Below are 23,558 nucleotides of genomic sequence, written 5' to 3'. Positions count from 1 at the left end.
TTATACCATACAGATGGTCATGTTTTTCTCTGCATTTATTTTAAGAAAGACTACATTTTCATTGTATTCTCACTATAAATGGAATGATCCCATTTGAAGCTTCAGTTAATCTGGAACAACCAACTTTGTAGTTATTCTGACTTGCTATCAGGCAAAGAATGAGAGAGAAACACAATTTTTCCTTTTAAAGCTTCTCATTTGGGGGGGGGGGCAGGAGATTTTAATATCATAATTTACCTCACTTTACTTCCTTTTCTCCGCATATTAGAAGCTGAGCCAATCAAGTATTTATCTTCCCAATCCCAAATCGGTTCCTCTTTAAAAAGAACCCATTTTTGGTAGGTTAAAGAGCGTAAGAGCCTTGCTATAGACCATTTTTAAAAAATTTAATGACCTTTTAATGTGAAGACTGATACTTTTCTACATAGCCCTAGTACAGCTATATTATTTTCAGTCAATACCAGTACACATTTTGCATACTTATGCAACTAAATACTTTGTCTGCCTAACCTTGTTCCTTTAGATATTATTTTACTCCCACCTAGCTGAACTACTACACAAAGAAATCAATAAAAATATGCAAGATTTTTTTACTGTTGCAATGACAGTGTGTGTATAAGTTCCCTTACGCTACAGTACAAATGAAGGATGGCAGCAAACTAATTTGTTTGTTTTATAGTGAACTGCTAAGTGCTTTTTCTCTGGTCAGTGAATGTTTTTAAGCTCTGCTTCTCAGCTTTCAATAGGTCTTGGAGACCCTGAGGTTATTTTATAGATCTTTCTTTTTGAATACTTCACATCCAAATACAGTATGTATCCAAGAATGCTGAAAGCATAGCTTTATTTTTGATAACTGCGTTTTGTTTTTAAGTTAACAGACGCTTGATCACCTAAGTATTTATCTCAGTTTTGAAGGAAACAATATATTTTATATCTTTAATATATATATTTTTATTCATTTGTATCAGCAAAAGGTATCTAGTAATGCTTACACAGACCTTAATGTAATGTAAGTTAATGTAAATATAACTTCCTAAAGAAATGGCTCTAGAAAATTCCTATGCTTTGAATTGTAAGTGCAAGCTCCATCCCTTCACAATACACAGCTTTGGACTCCTCTCCAAGATATCAGTGAATGTTTGTTTCTTTGTGTTAAGTAGGCTCAGAAAACTGCCTATGTTTAGCCAAATATCTATTCTAGACCATTGCCCTACATGTCATAATTAAAGCTGACTTAAAGGAACAGTTCTTTTTGCAAATACTTTCCACAACACTGAAAAAAACATTTTCAGTGCCAGTAAGCAGAATCAGAAATATAAAATAAAGGAGAATATCTGTAGCTCAGGGTTGAAAGGAGGGGTCCTTAGTGCTCTCCAAGCTTGCTTGTTTTCTGGCAGACATTTCATTACCCTAACTAGGTAACATCATGAGTTCTAGCAATGGGTAAGGAAATGTCTGCCAGAAAACAAGCAAGCTTGGAGAGCACCAAGGATCCCTCATATACAAACATATTTATTTATATCTCTATGATTTTTACAAATAAGGTGCAAATATATCCAATACACTTTCCTCCTCTTATTTTCCTTACAACAACAGCCCTGTGAGGTGGGTTGGACTGAGGCAAGAATGACTGGCTCAAGATCATCTGGCTGCCTTTCATAGCTAAGGACTAGAGCTCATGGTTTCCCAGGTTCTAGGTTGATCCTTACAACCAAATCCCAACAATATTTTTTATAACAAAAGACTAATCAAAAAATGTGAAGAAACCTGTACAGAATTTGGTTTAAGAAAAGTGGGAGTGGGGGGGGGGGTTAATTTTGTTTTGTTCCTCATGTTAAAATCTTTAAAGAAAAACTCTCTAAGAAGCCAAGACATTCATTCCATTCTATTTGCCCTTTCACTACTCTGAGCAGAACTTTGTATTATAATCCATCTAAGTTTGCCATTAAGCTGTCTTCTCTTATACATTAGGAGAAATATTTTCTAATATGACCTCAAGCTATCTCAGAAGCAATTTCACAGTGCTAAATTGCATTTGAAATATAGTGACTGTAAAGTTTACGGATAAGCGTCTCTCGTGTTTACATTAAATATTCTGTCTGAGGAACTAGAGTTCACTTTGCTATTGTAAATTATAAAAAAACAGGAAAGAAAACTTTAAAAAAATTATAACCAAAGGGGAAAATATTTAATTTTAGAAAAATAGATGATGGGTGATATTTAAATATATATACAATTTTAATTAAAATACACTTAAAATGTTTATCACTTGCAAAATCCTCTTAGGTGTCATTGTTCAACACTTTGAATTCAGAAACAAAAAGGTACTTCAGTGGGGAATGAATGCATTGTGTAAATGTATCTTTCCTCTTAATTAAAAAGCAGCAGTAGCTGTGCAAAGCCAGGAACAGGTGTGACTGGCTTAAGGACTTTCAAATAGGAGTTCTCATCTGACCTTCCCCCAGTACCTCATGCAAGCAACTCTTAATATTAACCAATCTGATGACCTAAAAATGTAGTGTTGTTACGTTATGCAATAGATCACATTTTCTGGTTTAAAAAAGTATCAGAATTTTAATCATGCCGCGATTTTCCTACATTCACACCACCTCATGTAGATAAACATCTGATTGCAGATGGATCACAGGTTTTTAAAATTACACTTTGTAGCATTAAAGACTGAGAAGTTTATATTGAAGTTGTCTTGTTAATTGCTATTCAGGTCTCATATGCTAAATAGCCTTTGATAAAAAATGATAGTTTATTACAGTAATTCTTTATGGCCCAATCCATAAAACATTTATAAAATTTCTAATCTTAGATGTAGGGTACTATTTTTATTTAAATATTCATTTACTATGTGGCGTGGTCAATCAACCCTCTAAAAATAGAGAAGACACTGTGGAAGAACCAAAAGCTGTACCCTGTGGTAGCTGCCAATGCAACAAACAACAAAAATGAAAGCTTTTATTTTTCCTCCCCAAACTGTACAGATGAAAGCACAACTGCAATTCCTTCCACTTGAATGACAAGGTTTTTCTGCGTCTTGCCTGCTGCTGTTACCTAGACCCAGAAAGACCAAATGAGAAAGGAGATCGGTGAAAACCGGAGATTTTCCCTTGTGCAAATGAGAACACTTTCTACTTATACCAAGGGATTTTTCTTCTGTATGCTGCAATCATTTTTTTTTCTTATTTATTCTATGTGCTGATTTTTCTGTTTGAATAAACACTCAATTGGTGGAGATTCTCGTTCATCCAGGTCGTGGTTGTCCCAAGGGTGCTTTTCAAAAGGCAACTGGACTTTCATGTCCACTTCAAGAAAGCCTAGCTGGGCTTTTGAAAAGCACCTTTGGGAAACGCTCGAGGCATTTACAATTTGAAACAATACAGGTACACACAAATGCAGAATACAGACAATGCGTCATGTCCAAGAGAGTACAGTTTATAACCGGGGAGAAACAGCAAAATTTTGTCTCCTACCTATTTAATAGACAAACCTCTGAAAGTGGGAGCAGATTTGTACAGATTTTTAAAGTATATGAAGGCAAGTTACATAGTTATGACCTAAACCAGAAGTCTCCAAACTTGGCAACTTTAAGACTTGTGGACTTCAACTCCCCCAATTCCTCAGCCAGCATAGCATAGAAGTGTAGCTTCTTCAGCAACCTCTGTGTACCACAGCTGTTGTCTACGTTATGTATATTTTCAAATGATTCTGAAAAAAATAGGCTTTTGGGACACTTGGAAATTTTATTTTGCTGGATTGATATGAAGTCCTTCATTTGCACATCTCTTGGATGATCATGACATTAGTCATGGAGCATGGATGTTCCTCATCTCTTAAATCTTTGCTCTATACCTGTCAATTTTGGTGAATAGCCTTGGCCTTTACACTCATTAGCTATATTTCTAGTCAAATCACTTCTAATAAAACTGTCTTTACAAATAACTGAACTTGTTGTTTCTTATTGTGCCTCTGCATGCAAGTAAGCTGATGCAGTCACCGAACTGACTACCACTTCACAAGATTGGCATTTCCCCCCCCCCCCTTCCATTCATAAACATAATAAAAGTACTTCTAATGTATTTTGTAAGCCTCCACATAGCTAGGCCCCAATAATTCAAAGCAACGTTCTGTATATGCATTAGAAATTTCCTGGTTCTGAAAAGCCACTTCTGAAAAATAGGGGATTCTCTCCTGCCATATATAATAACAATAATGGTTCATTGTAAGAAAGAAAATAAATATTAACCAATTCAGATTCTGATCTAGAGCATAGAAACATAGGAAGTGACTTTGGAGTAGCTGGATTAACACATTACAGTAAGCCATTATATTATTTGATTTTGGATTAATATATGAAATGAAGTAGCCATTATACATTAACTCAATCCAGTCGTGACTTATCTAATAAACCATGGTTGTGCTTATATGTGAATCCAGTATTGTTTATGCTCATTGACATGAGCTTTTCAGGACTTCAGTCAGAACTTTTTCAAAATCTGCCAGGAACTGAGTCTGGAAACTGTCATAATGCATTGGTTTTACAGCTCTTCTCTACTATTTCAGCTGACTCCAATATTCTTGCTCTAGAATTATCTGATCTATGGTTGACAGAGGACTTAGAAATGCATTCATATATATTGGATCAGCAACATTTTCTGATGGTGAGTGACATCTACAGCAAGCTTATCAAAATGAAGACACATGGGCAGTGACATCACATAAATGACATCCTTACGTATTTGTGTTTCAACCTTTTATGCAAATATCTAAGTTGTGGCATATGCATGATGACATCAAAGATAGGTTGTCCTTTTACCCGTCCATACTCATTGTAGGTTCTACTATGCAATCTTCAATGATTGCACAATTGCAAAACATAGGGAAAAAAATCAAATTCTAAATAGGTGAAATCCTATGAAATTTTCCTCAAGAAATCCAAAATATCAAAAATGCGAGTGTTTCTCAAATCTAATGAAATCTTATATAAGAAGACTTTAAGGAGTTGGTTATCTTGCAATATTTTGGCCATTTTTTAAAAAGATACATATCTTTTAAATATAATGTAAGGTGCAGCATTGCTGATTCCTGATAAACATTTTTTTGCATTAGATTATTGTGTAATTGTGCTGAATCTTGCTAAAGTGGATTTAATACCTTTTTTACATTCTACATTTCGGTTTTACATTTTACATGAATAATATTCATTATTTCTCCTAACTACAGCTGTAAATTAACCATTTCAATATGTAATACAAACTGATATACAAATAACTGAAATGCTAACCATATTCTAAGGAATATTTTTGTCACCACAAATGTTCACCTGAAAAAATGAGTATTAATTCAATATTAATTTCATCCTCTCTGATTCTGCTAATTAATCACTATAATGTTAAGATAAATACTTAAGAGAAAAATGGGGTGGTTCTGCCTTTTCCCCTGAAATGTAGACAATTTAACATCTGGAACTTTGTATTCTTAATAAATGGCATGATTTATTGAAATCCTCTAAGTACTAGATAAGACCAGAGCGGTGCATCAACTGAAATGACTAGCAACAGCTTCCATATGTTGTACTAGCCACAGAAGGATTCCCAGATCCTAAACCTCTCTTTCAGGGGTAGTGCATACCTATCCATAACTCCATCAATATTGAACAGTGAACAAATAGTACTGCTGTCTTAGTTTCAACCTATTTCCCATATAGGCTTTGATACCCACCAGATACTGGAACAAGATGTTGGCTGCATCTGTCTTACAGGGTAGCAATGTGCAGTTAGGTATTATCAGCATAACAATTATACCCCATACTAAACTCAGATGACCACATTTAATGGCTTCATAATAGATACTAAAAACAGGAGATAGAAGATTGATCCTTGGAATTCTGCAAAATAGGCCCATCAAGCCAACCTTTGTTCCCTACTTCAGCTGCCTGAAACCAATGCATCCATTCTCCAACCTCAGAAGCCATTCCAACAATATACTATTGTAGGATGACATCAAAAGCTGATGAAATGTCTAAAGAGACCCGGAGAGGTACACTTTCCCCATCCAAATCCCGAATGACTTGAAACAACCAATTCTGTCTCCAACCAATATCCAATTCTATCCATGTAGAATCTATTGGAATTGATCTCCCACTGCCCTTTCAACAATGTTGAATGTTATAAATTCCCATGGCACAATATTTTGGTTGGAGGTTATTTCCTTGGACGTAACTCCCATTGAGTTGGGTGAAGCTTTCAGCATAGCAGTTTATAGTAGTGGTATTTTTAAGGTACCAAATATTTGCCATTTTCTAAAAGGACGTGCATTAGGTACCTGATGTTTCCAAAACTAGTCTTTTGCCAATATGAGCATCTTGCAAATACACAGACTTCAGCTTCCTGAATTTCCAAACAGCATGTTGCTGATTTCTGACAGTTAAAACATGTAAGCTTGCTTGTTTGCTTTGATTATTTTAGTTTTTCATAACCTGCCCCTATCCATAGACATACAAGAAGACTAAAAATGCAGAATAAAAGCAAGACAAACAATAGAAATTCCTCAGATTCTCATGACAAATAAACATTCTGGTTAAGTGCACAACGGAATAGTGTTGCAATAGTGAAGGAATAGTGTTGCTTTAAAAGCTTTATGAAGCTTATGATATGCATATAGAAGGCCTACCAATTGATATTCCTGCCTCATTTCACATTATAGACTGTAAGCAGGTTTCCTTAACACTGGTTTAATAATAATATGAGGTCTTTGTAAGTACAATTCAGAATATGTTGTTTGTATGTTAAATGTAGACATGGCATACTTTGGAACAGCCTATCAGATGCTACTAGACAGCTAAAACCCAAATTCTTTGCAGATCTAAGTGTCATCTGGATTTTTGCAATCCAAATCTAATAGCCCTAATCTTCCTCAAATCAAGGATAGGTTAGGGAAGGTTGCTTGAGGTACTAATCCAATCATGTCACACTAAGTTCTCCGTTGCCCTTCAACTTTTTCAATGTAGTGCCCTCAAGATGTTTTGGACAAACTTTCTCAGGCAATACAGGAACACCTGCCCTCTTTACATAAAAACACACAAGGGGATCTTCTAGATCTGGCTGATGGCTTAATAATAACAACAGAATAACAGAGTTGGCGATCATCTACTCCAACCCCTTGTTCAATCAGGAAACCCTATACCATTCCAGACAAGTGGCTGTCCAATCTCTTCTTAAAACCTCCAGTGATGGAGCACCCACAATTTCTGAAGGCAAGCCACTCCACTGGTTAATAGTTCTTACTGTGAGGAAATTTCTCCTCACTTCTAGGTTGCTTCTCTCCTTGATTAGTTTCCCATCCATTGTTTCTTGTCCTGCCTTCTGGTGCTTTGAAAAACAGATTGATCCCCTCTTCTTTGTGGCAGCCTTTCAAACACTGGAATACTGCTATCATGTCACCCCAAGTCCTTTTCACTAGACTAGACAAACTCAATTCCTGCAACTGTTCTTTCTATGTTTTGCAAGCCCTCAATCATCTTTGTTACACTTTTGTTGCACTTTTTCCAGTACCCAAGTAATGAAGCATTTTGTGAACCACAATAATAAACCAGATAAATTCAGGAACTTTACATGGCCAGTAGGATAATAACCTTCTGTTGTGCCTTTTTAGTAACTAGTTTTGATTTCTGTGATTCTGGAGCAAATGATCAGCCAATGAATCTTCCATAAATTTCTCCAACTCCTTTTTAAAGCTATTTTAAAATGGACCACACCACAGCATCAAAGAGATCCACAATTTAATTGTATTGTACAATCAAGTACTTTATTGGTCCTGAATGTCCTTCATTGTGTTTGATGAGTGACTAGTTCTAGCTCTATACAATCTATATTATGTGTCAGCTTATATCCTTTTGTTATCTTCCCTTACCCACTCTTACTCCAATCTAAAAAACTTCACACACTAATTTCCTTGTAGACAAATTCCTCCTGTTCCTCTGCTAATATTTTAAGTTCCACTAAAATTCCTTAAAATTCTTTTCAGATGCATACAATATTCCAAGTTCAATTTCAATTATTGTAACTGTTACTATTAAACTGTTATTTCCAATTGTTATTTCTTAATAGCATGGAATGCATATATATATTTTGTTTTATATGGGTACACACTGGATGTTTATTTTCACTGAGTTGTCCATCATCCATGGTTTCTCCTGATCAATTACTACCAATTATTCCTGATCAGTTTAGTTTCAATTAATGTGAAAAGCTCAATTTCTTTGTGCTAATGTACATTAATTGAAGGTCCTTTCGTTATACTAAAATTACCATTTAGTGGTACATTTACCTGTTTGGGAAATTCTTTTGGAGGTTTCTTTAATTTTCTTTCAGTTTTAATATCCTAAGTCGGGGGTGTCAAACTCAAGGTCTGTGGGCCGGATCAGGCCTAGAGGGTTCTTAGATCCAGCCCATGAGGCCAGCCTGAAAATAGCAAAGGACCAGCCCATGATGCCTCTGCTAGTGAAAATGGACCGCAGGGGGGGCACAGGCGGTGCCCCCGCAGCCTATTTTTGGCCTGGACAGCCTCCTGCAACACACTGCTGGCCAAAACGGGGTGTGCGGGAGCCATCCGTGTCCCCCCATGCCCCATTTTGGCCAGCAGGGTTCTGGAGGAGGCCATCCGTCCTGTGTACCCCCACCAGCCAGCCCATGGAGGACATGTACAATGCTGATCCAGCCCTCCAAGAAAACCAGTCTGACACCCCTGTCCTAAGTAGTTTGGTAAATTTGGCCATCAGATATAATAGTGTGGCAATTTCCCTTAATCTAGACCTCACTAGTTTCCTATATCTTGCGCAAATGATATCATCCTAGGATCTTATACAGGAATACTAAATTTTTATTATCCTTGCCATTAGCCATTTAAAAATATTTTATTTTTTAGAGATTCATGGGCAATTTTTTGGAAAACCCTAACACCCATAGGTATATTGTCACTGACTTTCCTTAACATTTATTATTCATATGTTATTTTTACAAACTCAACCCTAGAATTCTTTTCCAAAAAAATTACCCAAAATGCTGCATCTATATCTTGGAAAATTCTTTTAAGATTTTGTTATTACTTCCATTCATTTTAACAGTGAAAAATAGAAAGCAAAAAAGAATCAAATTACATCATTGAAAGATTTTAGATTATATGCTTTTATCTGCCAGTTAGTTAAAGGAAAAGAGAGAAATCCAAAATACATAGAATTAAAAGTTGACTGATAGAACCAACACTTTTGTAGAACTTAAATCCTTCATTTGCCTTAAATTTGTGTTTTTATTTATTTGTTATTACTGATAACTTGCACAGTTGTTACAAAATACTAATTGTATTTTGTGTTTTTGTATTGAAACATAGATTTTCTACGTTTATCAAAAAAAAAATTACTTAGTATTTAGTAGGCATGACATTGTAAAGTTAAGACTACATAACAATATTTGCTTCATCCTCTTTCTTACAATATAGCATAGGATAGCTTAGTTTTCCCTTAATACAGTATACATCAGCCAGTAATCTTTCTAGGATATAGGCAAATTAATAATTGTGGAAAAGTATCCCTCATACTATGCAAAACTAACTTTTGTATGGGGATATGGTAATGATAAATTTGATATATTTCTTTTCTCTACAATTATATAAATATTTTTATTTACACATGATTTTTTTTCTACCCCACCCATCCTAGCCCCACACAGCTATACTTCTTGCAGCCAATCTATCCTAGTCCAGATACAATCCTGTAATTTATTTCCCAGATACTTTCTTTAATAATAGATCATCCAGGAGACTTTATATGGCAGACTGCTAGCATCTTTTATTTGGAGTACCTTTGGGCGAGAGACATTTTGGGAAATAAGGGTGAAGCTAGAAGTGAGTGTTTTGGTTTGAAGTGACTCCAGTCATCTTGGGAGATTCTTTAAATAGTTAATTATTAGAAGGAATTGGGTTCTTGGCATATAGTGAAAGAAATGTTTGATTATGTATTACGCTTATAGATCTACAATAGTAATCCCTACCATAAAACACTATATATGTTGATAAAGTAATACCAGTTTAGGTATATATCATAGTAGATGAAATATTGCAATCTTGTGAGAATCCAGTTTTAATCTAACAGTTGGTCACACAACATCTCTCTAAAGATCTAGAATCTTTTTATATTATTAGTTGCATACCTTGAAATTAAAATGTAGAAAAACAAAAGTGTTACACAGTATTGTATACATAGTCCTCAACTTATTATTACAATTAGAACTTCCATTGGTAAGCAATTCTGCCCAACCTTTTACAACCTTTTTTGTTGTTGTTGTTGCAGTTGTTAAGCAAATCACACTGGCACGAAACAAATCTGGCTTCCCCACTGATTTTGTTTGTCAGAAAGCCTCTGGGAAGATTGCAAATGACAATCAAATCCTTGATATTGCAACCTCGTAACTACATGTCAGTTGCCAAGTACCCAAATTTTGATCACATGACAGCAGGAATACCAAAATGGTAATAAGTAGGAGAACCAATCATAACACTCTTTTTTTTCTAGCATTAAATGAATGGTCCTCAGTTGAGGACTTCCTGTACTGAGCTTCTAACTATTGTTAAACCTGGGTAGTCATTAGATTAATTAGGCCTGTCTTTATTTCTTAGTCAGACCTATTTTTAATTCTTCTAATATGTAACCTTAGCATAGATGTGACAAGAAGATTCTCTCATAGTCTCTTATTCCAAAGGCGGTGGTTACTTTGCATTTTGGTATGAGGGTGCAGAAAGTGAAAATATTTGAATCTTTTTTTTTTTAAAGACAAATTTTATTAGTTTTACAAAACAATACACAAACAATCAAGGCATAATAACATAAAAGATCTTTTCTAAAAAAACCAATAGAACATACAAATAGTTCCAAATTATAATATATATATATACGTTATCTGTTCAACTTTGTATCTTATCCCAACTTCTCCCTTTCATTCTATTATCCAAATTATATTTCTTGCTAATTAAAATTTTATTGCCTTTCAAAAACAATACACAAACATACAAAACATAAAACATAAAAAACATAAAACATCTTTTCTGAAAGCTGCTTGTTCCTGGGTTAAAACTCTTCGCATAGACACAAATTCAAAAATCATATTTACTTCATATATCATTCTATATCTTATTACTATTTTCAATTTTCTATATAGCTTCTTCCCTCTTTTATCTTTCTTTTTTTTATTTTATTTATCTTATCTCAATTCAATTCATAATACTTATCATTCTTTGTCTGTTCTATTTCCAGCTATCCATTCACCTTTTCTCTTTAAATATACTTCTCCTGTACACTGATTGGAGTGACGCCTTTAACTCTTTCCCCTAACTTAATAATACTTAATATAACACTTAATTTATATTGGGATTCTGTTTAGTACATTCTAAAATTACACAATAAATTTTATGAGAAAAGCAAAAACACAACAATAACAAAATAAAAGCATATAAAACCACTATCAATACCATTAAAAAGCTAATCATATATATTAATACTCATTTATATCTTAAACATTTTACTCTAAATACACATATAAAAACACAATCTTATGTACCTTCCAGAATCCCTTTTTCAATTAGATTTACCCATTGTCTCTAAATAAGTTTTGTTTCTTTAAATCTTGCTTCCCACCATTAAGGCTTCTCAACCCCTCCTTTCTCTCTTGCTTATTCTTCTCCTTGCCCTTTGTCTCTCCTCCTCCCTTTTCTTCTTCTGTTTACCCCCTTTCTGTTGTTTTCTAACCTTGTATCCACCTTTCATTTCTCATTTTGGTTGTTTTTTCAAACCTTAAAATCCCCTTTTTCTTTTCCTCTTTCTCCTCCTCCCCAAAAAGAACCCATTGTTCATCAAAGATGGCTTCTTCTTCTTCTTTGTCCCAGTCGTCCTGCTGCGTAATCAATTTTTCATAAGTGCATACCGCCATTTCTAGAAATTGAAAAAGAGTGCCCAAAGTATCTTTTCCGTCTTGTTCTTCTTTTTTATATTTTTTATATTCAATTTTTAGTTCATCCACAAGCAATGCCATCATGAAGAGAAAAACTTTTTCCAAAACAACCACCCAAATATTTTTAATCAAGAATAATTCCAAAAAGTTCCAAAGTCACCAAAGAATCCAAATAAACTATTTCTTTTAATACTTTCTTTCTTTCTTCTATTTCTCTTTCTGGGGTTGTTTAATCAAAGAGTTCCAATTAAGATATATCTTTCTTTAAAGTTCTAGGCAGTCTCCTCCTTTTTCAAATTCTCCAATTTTTTTTCCTCTCCCTTCCCACTTACAACAACAATTTTCCTTTAGATGTTCAGAAATCCATACCTCCAATACAGGTTTTCCGATTTCCTAAGTTGTTAAATTCAATGTCCAGGAATCCTTTATCCCTTGGCTTTATATGGGGTGGGAGAGTGAAGAAGAAAAAAAAACTTTCCCTTGACAGCTTTCTCCGCTGCTTTCCAATCTTCTTAGGGATACAATGTATCTTTCAGACAATTCAAGCAATTCAGTTTCCAGGGTATTTAAAAGTTGTTATTTTCCCGGCTCAGCCAGCACTTTCACTTCTCCTGTTTCTTCTTTCTCCTTCTTCCTCCAGCACAATCTTATCCAGCTGCCGGCTTCTTTGTGGCGGCCATTGCTGACCGCCGCTCCACCGCCTTGAGAAAAGGAGGTTATGCCGGGTGGGGAGGGGGTCTGCGATACCCCCAAACCCCTCTCCGGATCCTCCCTATCTTCGGCTGCCTCTACGGGGCAGCCTTATCCTCCAGACCCATCAGGATCGGAGGCACCAAGACGGCTAGCGCAACAGGGATCGCACAGGATCGCGAATCCCCGCCGCCGCCGAAGCCTGGCAAACCGGAAGTCTGAATATAGTGGTTACTTTCCATTTTGGTATGAGGGTGCAGAAAGTGAAAATATTTGAATCTTAAAGGTAGAAATGCAGGCCTTCCTAAATTTGGAGTCCTAAAGCCTATCTTTCAGAAGTCTTCTTCTTTTTCCCTGAAGCCCTAACTATGGCAGGATCATACTTCTTTATGCTTTGCATTTTGTATTTTACTCACCACGCTTACCTTATCACGAAAAACTGAGAATTTGGAGCCCACTCCCAATATGGTAATATAACCCGTCTTGGTGCTATAGGTATTTTTAAAAAGGAGTAGCAAATTTTTGCATTAAATTAAAACCTGAGATTTAATCCGTAAATTGACAATGTATTGATAGCTGAGCTTTCAGCTCTTTAACAATGCTTTCACATCAGCTCATGAGAGTTGTGTGCAATGACTTGGAATATCTAAGAGTTGTCATCTATGTGGACTTTTGTTTGGTAATTGAACAGATTGTAAGAATTAATCATAGTAGCTTAATACAAGGAAATCTGTTTCATGATTAAATGTCATTTGTCACATATTTCCTCACATGCTGTATAAATAAGTACAGGAAAAGTTGCAAGCGTACATGTTTGTACACACCCACATATACACAGTTGCTTGATTAGAGCATCTGGTTAGTGTTTCATCTGAAAGGAATTATTATTCCCTGTGCTCTGGCAAATGACTAACTGCAAGATTCATTTAACTATTTGAAATACTTATCATTTTTTTCCTATCTTCTTGCCAAGATTCTGAAGTACATCCAAATAAGAGACTGGAAAAGATATAGAAGAAAAGAAGCAAGAATTAAAACAACAACAACAACAACAAAAACTATTGTGCAAAGGCAGGACATCAGGGATAGCGTGAATACTGTTGTTTGGTTCCCTTGACAGCATTTTTAAAATACAGATTGTATAGGTAATGCCAGTTTAATCACCTCTGGCTTCCGTATGATCACTTGCAGCTCATGAATAAGTAGGACAGGAAGAGCACATACTGCATAAAGATAAAATGTGCATGTTATTTATTTTTATTGCTTAGCTTAAAGCTATTTTAACCAGTGGTGGGATTCAAATATTTTTACTATTGGTTCTGTGGGCATGGCTTGGTGGGCGTGGTGTGGCTTGGTGGGCGTGGTAGGGGAAGGATACTGCAAAATCTCCATTCCCACCCCACTCCTGGGAGAAGGTTACTGCAAAATCCCGTTCCCTTCCCACCCCACTAACCTGCTTTCCAGCTCTGTTCTCCTTTGCAGGGCAACAAAAGAAGACCCAGACAATCATCTGGGACTCAGGAGGCAGACAATAGATGGGGTGGGGCCAGTCAGAGGTGGTATTTGCCAGTTCTCCAAACTACTCAAAATTTCTACTTCTGGTTCTTCAGAACTGGTCAGAACCTGCCAAATACCACCTCTGATTTTAACTTATTCCTACCTGAAAACAATAGCAACTACTATCCCTGCCATCAGACCTAGTATCTAAAAGATGCAATGCAAAGAGAAAAAAAGAAAATGACTGGCTTACGCACTATTTCTGAAAGCTTCAGTTTTTCTGGAATAATCAGTTTAAATGGAAATTTTGGAGAAAAGAAGAATCAAAAGAAGCTAGCAAAATTAATGGAATAGTCCTACTTCCGTACTAGAGGCGTGTGTTGGGTTTTCTTGAAACCCAGACCACCTACAGAACTGCATAGTAATTCTTTCATTTTCCCACAACGAAGCCAACAGATCTGAATTCAGTGTTTTGATTTTGGTTTTGAGAAGGCCTGTTCTCACTCTGGTTCTCTAAAAATCCGTTGCTTTACAAAAGATAACATCAAAAGCCAAAAATGCTTTGGTTTTGGGTTTTATCAACAACATATCTGTTTCAAATGAGAGAAACTCTTGCTGTCAGACTATCAATGGCTGCTCCAATCAAGCATTGCGGCCATGAGATTGAAGGACTCATCTTTAGTTTTCCAATTCTCCTTGTAACTTAATGTTGCCCAGTATCTCATCTATCTGACCATATATTATGAACAGTGTTTGCAGCTTTGCTTGGGATGGTAACTGATTTACTTTATAAGCAAAACTCATGATTTAATCATTTATGCCTTCATTTTATTCAGCAAGAACATTTACTTCTGATATTTGCACTTGCATTAAGTAAGCATTTAAAAGAACATAACTTGAAATCTTTTCATTGATTTCTATGATGTTTGATATATTTAACCACATTATAATTGTCTAGTTTGCATAAACAATACATAAAAAATGTATTACAGCCATTTATATTTTTCCATGCTAGACCTTTTAAGAAACAGAACTTGTTTTCTCCCAAATGTCCCTCAAAATCCAAGCATTGAATTGGGTTGAATACTATTAGTGTGATCCAAAGCTGGGTGGGTCCTTTTGCAGTGGGTCCCAATATCAGATGTGATCATCTTTGCAATCTTACCACGTCTCTTTCTGATTATATTGCGTTTGTACTAAGAACTGTGACTTTTTTTTTGACTTTATAAACAATTATGTATTCTAGACTATAGATAGTTTGGGCTCACTGCATACGTCGGCTGTGTGATACTGAGAACAGTATGCAGAAGATTGATTTGGCAGAATAATAAGAACGTCAACTACCTACCAACATATGCTATTATTTAAACATTAGATAGAAAAACAACTGCAGATTTGAAATAATAAGGGTTGTTTTAATTTAGACCCACGTTCTAATCTAAGTGAGAAATGATTAGCCCTTCTATATTAATCATTTTTATTCCTGTATTAAAAATATTGATTTGACTCTGAGTTAAATTTTTTATGATCCAGTTTATTCTGGATAAAATTAAAAGTTATAAACTTTTCACTAATGTTAAATAATAACATACATAGCCAGATCCATAGCCAGCTATTGTCCAATTTCTAAGCAATTTATAATAGCTTTGTTTCCACAAGTAACTCAACTATAGTTAACTGAACAATGGTTTACTGAATTAATTGAATTGCCTGGATGCAAATAACACTGCTTCATTTGCAGAGTTTGAACAGCAGGCTGTGCATAAAGTCTCCAATCACCTTATAGTAAATTTATCCATATTGCAGCAAGCATATTTGCCTCCATGCATTTTCATGTTATATTCACAATTTTTAGATTACATTTTCCAGATCTGAAAACAGGAGCCGCTCTGTACCAGAGGATTCACTATTTTAAGCATTTCTTGATTTATTGCACTTAAAATGCTACACTGCTAGGCAAACAAAAGCTTTCACCATACTCTGTTTAGATTCTGTAGCCATACAACATGCTCTTCCAAAAAAATTCAGACAGTTGAATGAGTTACAGACTCAAGGCTCACTACTTTTGGTAATGCACAGCAAACTCTTAAAGCCTCAGTCACAACAGTACCGCCGCTTACTGCTTTATAGATGTTTTTCTTCTTTCAACCATTAAAATCCTACAACTGGATTGAAAAAAATTATATAAAGCATTATTTGCATCATTGTAACTACAAGTTACATAATTCTTTGTCCTGACTTTGGCTACAGAATGCCAGGTGGCAGAAGGAATTGCAGTTGAGGAGACAAAAGGGGGTGGAAGAACAAAAATCAGAAAATTGGCCAAAGCAATTTCAGATGTAATTGTTAATCTTATATAAGCTTTTCTAAAAGCGAGCCTGGGAACTTCTCAGCAGTCCTGTATGGATTATACTATAAAATGTAACTTACAAATATAGCACCAATTTTTAACATGAATGTTCCTACAGTTAGAAAAAAGTTTTTCAAACCTTTGTTGCCTTCACATGGTGAGATCTTACCATGATCCTGTACAAATTGTTTCTTTCCCCAAAAATTGCAATGTATTTATTCCATTACAAGAATGAATCAGGTGCCAAGGCATGATCTTTCTTAATTGATCTCATGTATACATAAGAATGTGGTGTTTTTCAATCATATTTCACCTCAGCACTGGGTAATATTATTAGACTTCTCTCAACGTCTTACTGAGTCTAACTAACAGGAATAGCTAAGGGAACCTAAAATGTCATATTAAAATAGTTTAAACATTTAACTTGTCATCTTTCTCCCTTCCATAGAAGAGAGGAATTCTCCTTAATTATAGGAGTATTCTTGTATAAAATAGAATTACAGTGTAGTTTAGATTCTATTTTAGATTAATACAAAATAGTTGATAAAACGAGAGTGAAAAATAACTGAAAAATTACCTAGGTGGTCTTCTAGGAAGAATTATTATTAGGCAATTTATATATAAGATTTAATTAAGCAGCTGTTTAGAGTTCCAGGCTGGCCTAATAGCATATTTTTGTTCCATTTATGTGCTGTGAAACATCACTACATTTAGTCTGATTTTAGTCTTCACATAAAATCAGTAGAGGCAGGGGCTTGGTTCTTAAACCTGTTATGAGATTTTAAAAAAAAAAAGTCTAAATGAGGTTTATTTCTTTTGGGACATAATAGAGTAGAATTTAAAAGGCATCTCTAGAGTTCTTTCGTATCGATGTATATTCTAAAAAATTGGACATTGCATCAATAACTCATCTACTTCAGTTTTCATTAATTGAAAATGTATTATTTAATTCTGTAAAAGAATTGTAAAATAGATCATACATAAAATAAAGTAAATCATATAACCATTGTGTTGTCTCAATGAAACCTAATTGAAACTTAATATTTTCCTTTGAACTATGTCTGAATAACATTTCAACTTTTGCTCTTGAAAAATTCTGCTCCAAACACAGGATACAAAAGTTCAGTAATACCGTAGTATTATACTATGTGTTTTATATTGATGACATTCATTCAGAAATTGTTCCCAGCACAGAATTATTTTGAATTGATTTCATTTTTGTGAAATATAGATTGTTAGACCCGTGTATATTTACTTTTGTTAAAATTTACTTTTAAGTAAGATCCTTTGTTCAATGAGCCATGGTGCTAGACTAACTATCTGATTTTTAAACTTAGTGCTTGCCAGTGTTTTGTGCAAAACCAACAAATTGTTGCTCTATGTTAAAAAGTCATTTTATACCAGTATTCCAACAGTATTCTAGCTGCATAGCTAGATTAAGGTAGAATGCATATTTAGGATAGGATGATCTTCACTTTTGATGTTGCTTAATGTTGCTAATTGGGACAGAAAACTTTGTCATTAAGCAATACAGTTGTATATTGAAAATCCATGTGACCACCCCCTTAGCAGTCTCAGCTGCAGTCACTAAATGAGGATTACACTGGTCATTAAGTAAGGACTTCACGTGATCCCAACTTCCTGCCAGCTTGCCCATTGACTTTCCTTGTTAGATGCTGGCAGGAAAGATCACAAATTACAATCACATGACTGGAGGACACTGCAATCTTGTTACTGCAAGCCAGGCACTGAGCACCTGGACCATGATTATGTGACTACAGGGATGCTGCAATGGCCATATGTATGAGGATTGGTCATAACTATCACTTGTTCAGTGGTTGCGGGGAACACAAGGCTGCGCCACCCACATGGCCCGCGGGAACACAAGGCTTGCGTCGCTTGCATTAGGAACAACACGAGGTAGTGAGGGGAGGGGGGAAAGAGCGGAGGGGGGAACTTGCCTGGCCACCGGGTTGCTTCTTTCCGCTTCTTTCTTCTGCTTTTGGCTGCACGCAAGGAAAGCAGCAAAAGTCTTTCTTTCTCTCCCCCAAACTCCTCCAGAAATGAGTCTTTGGGACCCTGCAAGGCTTCCTGCTGCACTGGACTCATTTATGGCGGAGTTTGGGGGGGGGAAAAGAAAGACTTCTGCTGCTTTCCTTTCATGAAGCTTGAGAAAGGAGTTCAAAAGCAGGCTAGGAATGGGGCTGCCTTGGAGGGGGTGTGAGGAACAGAGAGAAAGGGAAAGAAAATCACCAGCCCTCGAGGTTAGATCGGATCTCTCTCCCTCCCTCCCTCTCTCTCTCTCTCTCTCTCTCTCCCTCTCCCTCTCCCTTTCCCTCTCCTCTCCCTCCCCCCCCCTCTCTCCTTCTCCCTCCCACCAATATCAGCAAGCCACGTCAGTCAAAATTCACATTAGTGGTCCCCGGGATTTAAAATAATGAGTTTGGTGATCCCTGAGGTCCAAAAGGTTGGCGACCCCTGCTTTATGCCCCTATGAGGCATAAATCATTCAATTTATACAAAATCAGCTATTTCTAACAGACCAGACACAATTGTACAAAAGTATAAATGGCCCTAGAAATTCTGAAAATGGAAAAAATCAAACAAAAAAGAAACAATCCAGTTTTGGAAAGATCTACAATGGTTCTGAAAAAAAGTGACTTATGACTGTTTTTCCCACTTATGAAAGTTACAGCATCCCCATGGTTACATGGTCAAAATTCAGATGCTTAGCAACTGGTTCGTATTTATTTATTTATTTATTGAACAAATTTTATTAATTTTTAAAGACATACAAAACATAAATACACAGAAACACAAAACATAAAAGCATAAAAAATCTCTTTTCTGAAAGTTGCTTAGTCCCGGGTTAAAACTCTTGGTACAGACACAAATTCAAATTCATATTCATTTTACATACCATTCCATATCTTATTAGCATTTTCAATTTTCTATATAACTTCTCCTCTCTTTTAAATTCTCTCAATTTTATTTTATTTATCTCCTCTCAGTTCGAGTCATAATATTTATTATTCTTTGTCTGTTCTATTTCCAGCTATCCATTTATCTTTCTTCTTTGAAGAAAACTTCTCCTGTACACTAATTGGAGTATGATGCCTTTATCTCTTTCCCCTATATTTATAATACTTAATATAAAATACATAGCTTACATTGGGATTCTGTCTGGTACGTTCTAAAATTATACAGTATTATCAAAACCAATACAAATCTATTCATTAATATTGATATTCATTTATATCTTAAACATTTAGCACATTACTTTTCAGTTAAATCACATACTTTTATGGGAGCACCTATTTTCCATAGTTATTCCCCCCCCCACATCACATATTATAGATCATTATTTCATTACGATGTTCCCCCTTCTCCTACTTCAAATCTCTCATTTCACAAAAAGTTTCACTAGGATAACATAGTCTGATCATTAATATTAACAATCATTTATATCTTAAACATTTTACCCATTTCAGTTAAATATCATGCCTTTGTGGGAACACTTATGCTTTCCAAAATTATTCCCCCCCCCCCACATCACATATCTTAAATCATTGTTTCATTGAAGTACTCCCCTTTTCTTAACAAAAATTTCACTAAATTATACTAAATATTTTATCACATTTTAAATTACATATTATTTCCAATTTTCTATGGTTATTTCTAAGTACAAATGTAGAAATACAATCTTATGTACCTTTCTAGAATCCCTTTTTCAATAAGATTTATCCATTATCTCTAAAGAACTTTTGCTTCTTTGCATCTTGCTCCCCACCATTAAGGCTTCTCATCCCTTCCTTTCTCCCTTGCTTCTTCTTCTCCTTGTCCTCTTTACCCCCTTGTCTCTCCACCCCGCTTTTATTCTGCTTTCCTCCTTTCTGTTGTTTCCTAACTTAATATCCCCTTTTCACCTTATTCTTCTCTTTTTGGATTGTTTTTCCAGGTCTTAAAGTCTTCTTCTCCTTTTTCTCTTTCTTTTTTCCTTCCCCGACCAAAGTCACTCATTCATCAAAGATGGCTTCTTCTTTGTCCCAGTCATCCTGTTGCTCATTCAGCTTTACATAAGTACAAACCGCCATTTCTAAAAATTGAAAAAGAATGCCAAGGACATCTTTCCCTTCTTGCTTTTCTTTTTCATATTTTGGTATACAAGTTTCAGTCCATCCACAAGTGATGCCATTATATAGAGAAAAAGTTTTTCCAAACAACCACCCAAGTGCTTTTAATCAGAAATAATTCTCAGAAGTTCCAAAATCACCAAATAATCCAAACAAGCTGTTTCTTTTAAATACTTTCTCCTTCTTCACTTTCTCTTTCTGGGGTTAAAGTTTAGTCACAAAGTTCCCTTTAAAATATATCTTTTAGAAGTCTTATTGATGTTTAGTAACTCTTTAGAATTCTAGGCAATCTTCTCCTTATTTTCAAATTTTGCTCCAATTTTTTTTTCCCTCTCCCTTCCCACTCACAGCTAAAAAGATTTTTTTTTCCTTTAAATGTTCAGAAATCCTTATCCCTTCAGCATTCAATTACCTCCAATGCAGGTTTTCGGATTTCTCTTATGATTCCATCCGCTGTCACGTTAGGAAGGAAAGTGAAAAAAAAAAACTTTCCCTTTTAAGATATTTGCAGCTTGTAACTCTCTCTGGAAACAATGTATCCTTAGCAGCCTTCAAGATTCCAGGGCACTTTCTCTTGCCTTGTCCGGGTCGAAAGCCACTTTCATGATTCTTCCAACTTTCTCCCTCCTGCACCAGCTTGTCCAGCTGCAGGTTTCTTCGTGGCGGCCATTGCTGACCGCTGCTCCTCCGCCTTGGGAAAAGGGGGTTCTGCCGGCTGGGGAGGGGGTCTGCGACACCCCCAAGCCCCTGTCCGGATCCCCCCTGTCTTCAGCTGCCTCTATGGGGCAGCTATATCCCCCAGATCCAAACGGATCGGGGGAACCTTGGCGGCGAACGCAGCAGGGATCGCGCAGTATCGCGAATCCCTGCCGCTGCCGAAACCTTGCAAACCGGAAGTCCCAGCAACTGGTTCGTATTTATGACGGTTGCAGTGTCCTTGGGTCATATGATCACATTTTACAACCTTCTGATCAGCAAAATCCATGGGAAATCCAGATTCACTTTACATGTTACCAACTTAACAAATGCAGTGATTCACTTAACAACCAAGGCAAGAAAAGTAATGAAATGGGACAAACTCACTTAACAAACGTTTCACTTAGCAACATAAATTTTGGGCTCAATTGTGGTCGTAACTCGAGAAATACCTGTATAATAAACATTCTGAATGGATAAAAGAGTTTGAGGATGAATTTAATAAAAATCGAATGGAAGTACTAATATTAGCAGAAATGGGTAAAAATCAAGTAAAAAGGATTAAAAACTGGAAATAATTCATTGCATGACTTTTGGCTCAAATATTTGAAAGCTTACATACAATTATAGCTAAACAATTTAATGAAGTCTTATATGAAGAAGACATCAGCGACTGATCAATAACTGGGAAAACTTGTTTGAGTCAAAAAGTCCCAACAAAAGGGATAACATCAGGAAACTATAGGCCAATAACATCCTTGTGTCAATGTTTAAATTACTCACAGACATATTCAAGATAATGCAAGAAGATTATAACATCCTTCTAGTAGAACAGAAAGGAAATAAAAGGAAAAATCAACCTCTGATTGAGAAAATGGCTTTGGAAAATTGCAAACTGAAAAAACAATTTATTTATGCTCTGGATTAATTATGAAAAGTTGTTTGGTTGACTACATAGTTGGATCATCAAGTGATTAGAAACAGCTGGTGTGAATGAAAACATATAACATTTAGAGAAAAAATAATGATATAGCGGAAGACAGGATTGGTGGTTGCAAATAGTATAAGAATTTTTAGCACACTTATAGCAATGGAATTTGGCCAAGAGAAAAGTTCTACAGTAGCAATGAATTAAGGTTAAATCACAATAGTAATAGAATTTAAATGTTGAATGGCCAAACCATCAGGAACCATTAAGATGAAGTCTACAAGTATCTGCACATTTTACAATTGAATAACATCAAGCATGGACAAGATAAAAATGTGATTAATAAAGAATAATCCAAAGAGTGAGAAAACTGATAAAGGCAAAGTTGAATGCTGGACACACCATCAAAGCCGTCAATACCCAGTCCATTCCTGTCACATGATATACTGCTAGAATTATTAACTGGACACAAGCAGAACTGGACAGTTTGGCCCCCCAAAACAAGAAAGCTAATGACTATTCACTATGCATTACATCCCTGTAGTAATACAGATAGACCTGTGATGGTGAATCTATGCCACGTGTGCCGGAAGTGGCACATAGAGCCACCTCTCTGGGCACGCCAGCCGTTACCCATTGCTCTTCTGGACTATCTGGTCTTGGCATGCACGGGAGCACCAGAAACTGGAAGAGCAGTTCCCCAGCATGCATGTGTGCGCTGGTCAGCTGGTCTTTGCATGTGCAGGAGCACCAGAAACCGGAAGAGCAGCTCCCCAGCACGCCTCCGCACACCGGCCAGCTGGTCTTCATGTGCGCATGCATATTAGACCAGGTGGCTGGTGCGCATGCATATGCTGGGAAGCTAAGCTTCCAGTTTCCGGCGCTCCCATACACGTGCATCAGGGATCTGCTCTTTTGGCATGCATGCATGCACTCCTGTTTTGGCACTTGGTGCCGAAAAAGTTTGCCACCACTGGGATAGACTATAACTGTCCTGCAGAATTGGATCAGAGGTTTACTTCAAGTCAAACCAACTGTTGAAGAGGAAAAGCATGTGTTAGGATATGTGCAGAGTAACCCTTGTATAAAAAGGATATGTACATGGAAAACGGTTTATGAGAACAGTTATGAAGAAATATACAGTCACACAGAGTTGAACAAGTTGTATTAATGTTTACTTGAAGAAATAGCACAGTCCAATAAACAGTCCATGTCATGCACGTTTTTAACAGTCCAGAAATATCCAGTTATAAAGT

The 23,558-nt window shown here is 36.0% G+C and overlaps 1 protein-coding gene across 5 annotated transcripts in view; it reads left to right on the top strand.

Moving 5' to 3' along the window:
* The window catches only part of SCAF8 (SR-related CTD associated factor 8), a 165,919-nt gene that overhangs the window by 52,869 nt on the left and 89,492 nt on the right, over positions 1-23,558 (top strand). For 2 of the 5 annotated variants that reach the window (XM_087969832.1, XM_026680318.2), the window contains exon 21: positions 2,994-3,424. The exons of the other annotated variants lie outside the window; for them this stretch is intronic. The gene's annotated coding sequence lies outside the window, so the exon portion shown is untranslated. Of the gene's footprint in view, positions 1-2,993; positions 3,425-23,558 lie in introns of those variants that run through there. 5 annotated transcript variants of the gene reach the window in all.

Source organism: Notechis scutatus, chromosome 1 (assembly GCF_049901735.1).
Source record: "Notechis scutatus isolate UNSWTSFEM ecotype Mainland chromosome 1, rNotScu1.2, whole genome shotgun sequence".
Lineage (NCBI taxonomy): Eukaryota > Metazoa > Chordata > Lepidosauria > Squamata > Elapidae > Notechis > Notechis scutatus.
The sequence above is the reverse complement of the archived record's forward strand: the minus strand, read 5'-3'. Positions and strand labels throughout refer to the sequence as shown.